Below are 6664 nucleotides of genomic sequence, written 5' to 3'. Positions count from 1 at the left end.
GGACTCGACGAGTCGGTGGACTGCACTCGACGAGTTGGGCTAACATGGACTGTTGACCTTGACCGTTGACCTTGAATTTGACCAAGGATTGACTAGTTGACTTCTGGGGTATTTGGTAATTTGGAAACTTATGGAAATGGTCTTATGGTAAATATAGGTGGTGGAGTTCGTGTCGGTGATTCGAGAGTTTGAGCTTATCACTTCAGTGCGACAGTTGTGAGGTGAGTTCTCCTCACTATATCAACAGGGTCTACGACACCAAGGCCGACCCTTTATGATTTACATCCCGGTTTAGGATGGTTGTTATGTTATTGATCTGTTAGATTTCATCCTAGTTTTAGGATGGTTGCTATGCTAGTAATCTGTTAGATCGATATCCTGGTTGTAGGATGATTCCTATATTAGAGATCGGTTAGATCGGTATCCTGGTTATAAGAGGGTTGCCATGATAGTGATCTGTTAGATCTGTATGACTATCTGTTATTGCATGCTAGCGTATGATATTTATGTTCACATGTTTTTTGGTTTGGGGAAAGGGTTGAGGCAGGTCCTGCTGTGTGCAGTTGGCCAAGACACCCTGGGTGGACCGGATAGACTGGAACCCCGGGCCGGGCAAATCTAGTCAGGCCGAATGCCCAGCGAGCGGTCCGGATAGGCTGAAGGCCCCGAGGAGGGTGATCCAGATGTGCCGAGGGCTCGGAGAGCGGTCCAGATAGACTGAGGACCGGGATTCGGTCCAGTCAGACTGATGGCTCATTATGTATGTTGTTTGCATATATGTTATGTGATATGGTTATATCGGTATGTCGTTGGTATTTTGGGGGTAACTCACTAAGCCTTCGAGCTTACATTTATCGATTATTGTTTCAGGTACTTCTAATGATCGCGAGAAGGCGAAGGCGTGATCATACCGCTCCTCACACTTTATGATTTTATGTTTTGATTCTGGGATACTCTCACAGTATACTATTTTGAAAACAAGTTTTGTAATAATCATGGGTTTTGAAATGTTTTTAAAAAGTTTAAATTTGGCATGATTTTTTATGGATGTATCAAGTTGGTATCAGAGCCTTGGTTTGAGTGAATTGGAGGAAACACTCGCGTGTCTCCAGTCTCAAACTGAGGACAGGATTTTAAAATGATTTTCTTAAAATGTTTTCAAAATAATAAATGAGGATGCAAGTGTACGATCAGCCGGAGCTCGCGGATGGACCCCAAAATACCTTACGAATTATTTGATTATGTGATATGTTAGAACAGCATGCTAGTACTAGGCTAGGGATCTTCAGGAATTGCATAATAGAATTGATTGATTACATGATGCCTGATAGCCTAGCGTTTTTCTTTATATGAAATTGACATTATTACTGTAGTTGCTTAGTGTATGCATCACGGTCGTACATAATTAAGATCTTATAGCCTGAGAATGTTTGGTTTGGCCTTATTTCCTGTTCTTGTCTGATTAAGGGATTAGGGTAGGATCAGGTATTCGAAAGTCTATAGGGTCCAGCGTTATGTATGGTTAGCATACACGAGTGCTGCCAGGTTGGTGGAAGTTTCATGGATGGGTTGTTGGATGAGTCCGCCGATTATGAGATATTTAGCCTTCCTCTAGGAGTGAGGACTGAGCGAATGCCATGCTTATGTATAGTTTTAGGGAGTTGTGAGGATACTTGAGACAAATATGGGTTGGTGTGGAAGGTAGTATGGGCCCGTACTACTGAAAGCACACGACCCATACGCGTAGCAAGGAAGTCACAACCCCTAGGGTTTTGATTGGGAGTTGGTTCCCGGATTGTTATGTGGAATATCTGATATATTTTTGGTATGTTTTTCAACACGGTGGTTACACGACGATTCATGACTGGATCCGGGTGAGGATCAGGAGAGGGCGGATAGGAGGCACCGACAACGCCGGAGACTATCGGCCAGATGAGATGGATGACAATATCCGGAAGATCTTGCATGATGAGGTTGCTGCTATGTTCCGGGCTCAGTTGCTGGAGATGTTTGGGTCTATCAAGACCGTTATGGTGGAGTATTTCGATGATCGTTATGCAGCCCTCACTGAGGCGGCTGCCCCAACAGCTACAACGGTTGTATCAGTGACAGGGTTGGGAGCCGGTCGGGCTTTTCAGTATTGGGAATTCGACATCAAGAAGCTGCCTACTTTTGATTGGACTCAGGACCCCATCAAAGCCATGAGGTGGTTGTCTGACGTGGATGGGTGTTTCTTCACGTGCTTATTGTTGGATAAGGTGTCTAAGTCCATAACTATTTCTGGTATGTACTTGACCCGACCCGGCATGGTCCATTTGGGTTGCATGGCATCATGAAATTGGATAGACTAAAATGATAGAAATAACACTTATGGTTTATTAATATATTATAAGTTCTAATATATTAATAATATTATTTAATTAGTATTGATCAAGAATTAATCTAGAATTAATTAAGTGATCAAAAAGGAGACTAATTAAATATATGGGTTGATTGTGTAAATCATCCATACTTGTATAGTGGGCTAGATGCTCCATGGGTTATATAGTTGGGCTAAGGTCCATAGGATGCTCCATGGGAGTTACAAACCCATGGGTCATGGAAATGAAGAGCCATGTTACATTAAGGTTTACATGGTGTAACCCTAATGCAACATACTATATAAGCATACCTATAGCAACCAAAATCGGCTACACTAGTGAGACAAGAGGGCAAGGCCGATTTCAAGTGTTATAAAATTCTCTCAAAGTTTATTCCAAGAGCATTTGGTGTTGTGTGAAACATTTGAGGCATCACACTTGGGGTGCTAGGCTCTCAAGGTTTTCAAGGAATCAAATCAACTACAAGGTATGTAATTATATCCATCTTTTATGTTTAAAGTTCCCCATGTATGCTAGATAGGATTATGAACCTTGGAAAAAGTATTTTGCATGTATTTTAGACAAACATAGATCCAAGGTTTTCTAGGGTTGCATGTACACTTTTAGAAAAAGTATTGTTGGGTCCAGAGTGTTGCGTTATATGGGCTTAATGTTGCTATTTTGTTTACCCGGTTTGGGCCTGTCCAACCGTGGATTATCATTAGGGTTAGAGTATATATTATGCATGCATGTATAGCTTTCAGGTTATCGTTCTCATTAATAGCTTTTGCATTGTAACCCTAGCACACCTCTACAGTCGAAGTTCTTCATCGAGCTCTTCTGAGGTGTGAGATATTAATCATTCGACATCATTTGATCCATTCCTGTGTTCTTTACTTGATTAATATTGTTTTTCTGTTTAGAATCTATCGATCTATAGCGCAATATTCTCATCAATTGGTATCAGAGCAGGAGACTGTGTAATACATACGCATCTCTTCTGTTTGAAGAATCCTTTAGGGTTTCCGCTTTTATCAATATATAGAAGTTGTCTTCTTCTTGTCGACAGTATCTCTTGTGTTTGATAAATATTGGACTCAGGACCCCATCAAAGCCATGAGGTGGTTGTCTGACGTGAAGGGGTGTTTCTTCACGTGCTTATTGTTGGATAAGGTGTCTAAGTCCATAACTATTTCTGGTATGTACTTGACCCGACCCGGCATGGTCCATTTGGGTTGCATGGCATCATGAAATTGGATAGACTAAAATGATAGAAATAACACTTATGGTTTATTAATATATTATAAGTTCTAATATATTAATAATATTATTTAATTAGTATTGATCAAGAATTAATCTAGAATTAATTAAGTGATAAAAAAGGAGACTAATTAAATATATGGGTTGATTGTGTAAATCATCCATACTTGTATAGTGGGCTAGATGCTCCATGGGTTATCTAGTTGGGCTAAGGTCCATAGGATGCTCCATGGGAGTTACAAACCCATGGGTCATGGAAATGAAGAGCCATGTTACATTAAGGTTTACATGGTGTAACCCTAATGCAACATACTATATAAGCATACCTATAGCAACCAAAATCGGCTACACTAGTGAGACAAGAAGGCAAGGCCGATTTCAAGTGTTATACAATTCTCTCAAAGTTTATTCCAAGAGCATTTGGTGTTGTGTGAAACATTTGAGGCATCACACTTGGGGTGCTAAGCTCTCAAGGTTTTCAAGGAATCAAATCAACTACAAGGTATGTAATTATATCCATCTTTTATGTTTAAAGTTCCCCATGTATGCTAGATAGGATTATGAACCTTGGAAAAAGTATTTTGCATGTATTTTAGACAAACATAGATCCAAGGTTTTCTAGGGTTGCATGTACACTTTTAGAAAAAGTATTGTTGGGTCCAGAGTGTTGCGTCATATGGGCTTAATGTTGCTATTTTGTTTACCCGGTTTGGGCCTGTCCAACCGTGGATTATCATTAGGGTTAGAGTATATATTATGCATGCATGTATAGCTTTCAGGTTATCGTTCTCATTAATAGCTTTTGCATTGTAACCCTAGCACACCTCTACGGTCGAAGTTCTTCATCGAGCTCTTCTGAGGTGTGAGATATTAATCATTCGACATCAGTTGATCCATTCCTGTGTTCTTTACTTGATTAATATTGTTTTTCTGTTTAGAATCTATCGATCTATAGCGCAATATTCTCATCAATTGGTATCAGAGCAGGAGACTGTGTAATACATATGCATCTCTTCTGTTTGAAGAATCCTTTAGGGTTTCTGCTTTTATCAATATATAGAAGCTGTCTTCTTCTTGCCGACGGTATCTCTTGTGTTTGATAAATATTGGACTCAGGACCCCATCAAAGCCATGAGGTGGTTGTCTGACGTGAAGGGGTGTTTCTTCACGTGCTTATTGTTGGATAAGGTGTCTAAGTCCATAACTATTTCTGGTATGTACTTGACCCGACCCGGCATGGTTCATTTGGGTTGCATGGCATCATGAAATTGGATAGACTAAAATGATAGAAATAACACTTATGGTTTATTAATATATTATAAGTTCTAATATATTAATAATATTATTTAATTAGTATTGATCAAGAATTAATCTAGAATTAATTAAGTGATAAAAAAGGAGACTAATTAAATATATGGGTTGATTGTGTAAATCATCCATACTTGTATAGTGGGCTAGATGCTCCATGGGTTATCTAGTTGGGCTAAGGTCCATAGGATGCTCCATGGGAGTTACAAACCCATGGGTCATGGAAATGAAGAGCCATGTTACATTAAGGTTTACATGGTGTAACCCTAATGCAACATACTATATAAGCATACCTATAGCAACCAAAATCGGCTACACTAGTGAGACAAGAGGGCAAGGCCGATTTCAAGTGTTATACAATTCTCTCAAAGTTTATTCCAAGAGCATTTGGTGTTGTGTGAAACATTTGAGGCATCACACTTGGGGTGCTAGGCTCTCAAGGTTTTCAAGGAATCAAATCAACTACAAGGTATGTAATTATATCCATCTTTTATGTTTAAAGTTCCCCATGTATGCTAGATAGGATTATGAACCTTGGAAAAAGTATTTGGCATGTATTTTAGACAAACATAGATCCAAGGTTTTCTAGGGTTGCATGTACACTTTTAGAAAAAGTATTGTTGGGTCCAGAGTGTTGCGTCATATGGGCTTAATGTTGCTATTTTGTTTACCCGGTTTGGGCCTGTCCAACCGTGGATTATCATTAGGGTTAGAGTATATATTATGCATGCATGTATAGCTTTCAGGTTATCGTTCTCATTAATAGCTTTTGCATTGTAACCCTAGCACACCTCTACAGTCGAAGTTCTTCATCGAGCTCTTCTGAGGTGTGAGATATTAATCATTCGACATCATTTGATCCATTCCTGTGTTCTTTACTTGATTAATATTGTTTTTCTGTTTAGAATCTATCGATCTATAGCGTAATATTCTCATCAATTGGTATCAGAGCAGGAGACTGTGTAATACATACACATCTCTTCTGTTTGAAGAATCATTTAGGGTTTCCGCTTTTATCAATATATAGAAGCTGTCTTCTTCTTGTCGACAGTATCTCTTGTGTTTGATAAAACCCTAAGTTCAACTTTACAAGTCTGATTCTAGAAGATTAAAAGAAAAAGTTCATCATGTCTCACGATGACTCTCAAATCAATCCGATCAACATCTCCAACAGTATAGGATCCACTACAAGGGTTCCCATTCTTTATACTCAAGATTATGAAGTATGGGCGCATCACTTCGAAGACTATGTCGTTGGATCTGAAGACAATGGCTATCTTATCTGGGAAGCAATAACATTGGGTCTGTTTGTTCACTCTGGAACAAACAGAACGATCAAGACTAAAAAAGAGTATAACCAACTCTTGGCGGACGTAGATAAGATCCCTCAAGACGAAAAAGACAAGGTGCTATGCAACGTTAAAGCCATGAAGATGATCCGATTCGCCTTGCAATCCGACACTTTTCGTCTGGTAAGTTCATGCACAACAACTAAAGAAATATGGGATAGGTTGAAAGAATTATATTCAACTGATGAGGATCTAGAGCACTCGATCCAAACCCTATTGCTCTCTGAATTCGGTGCTTTCGAACAAAAACCTGAAGAGAAACTCATTCAGACATTCGATCGTTTCAACCATCTGCTCAGCAAGATGATGAAGCACGGTATTGAACGGAAGGTGATCGAACAAAAGGTTACCTTCATGAATGGCTTAAGGCCCGAATGGATGGCAGTG

Source organism: Lactuca virosa, chromosome 5, assembly GCF_052849685.1.
Source record: "Lactuca virosa cultivar CGN04683 chromosome 5, Lactuca_virosa_CGN04683_v6, whole genome shotgun sequence".
Classification (NCBI taxonomy): Eukaryota; Viridiplantae; Streptophyta; class Magnoliopsida; order Asterales; family Asteraceae; genus Lactuca; species Lactuca virosa.
The sequence above is the reverse complement of the archived record's forward strand: the minus strand, read 5'-3'. Positions refer to the sequence as shown.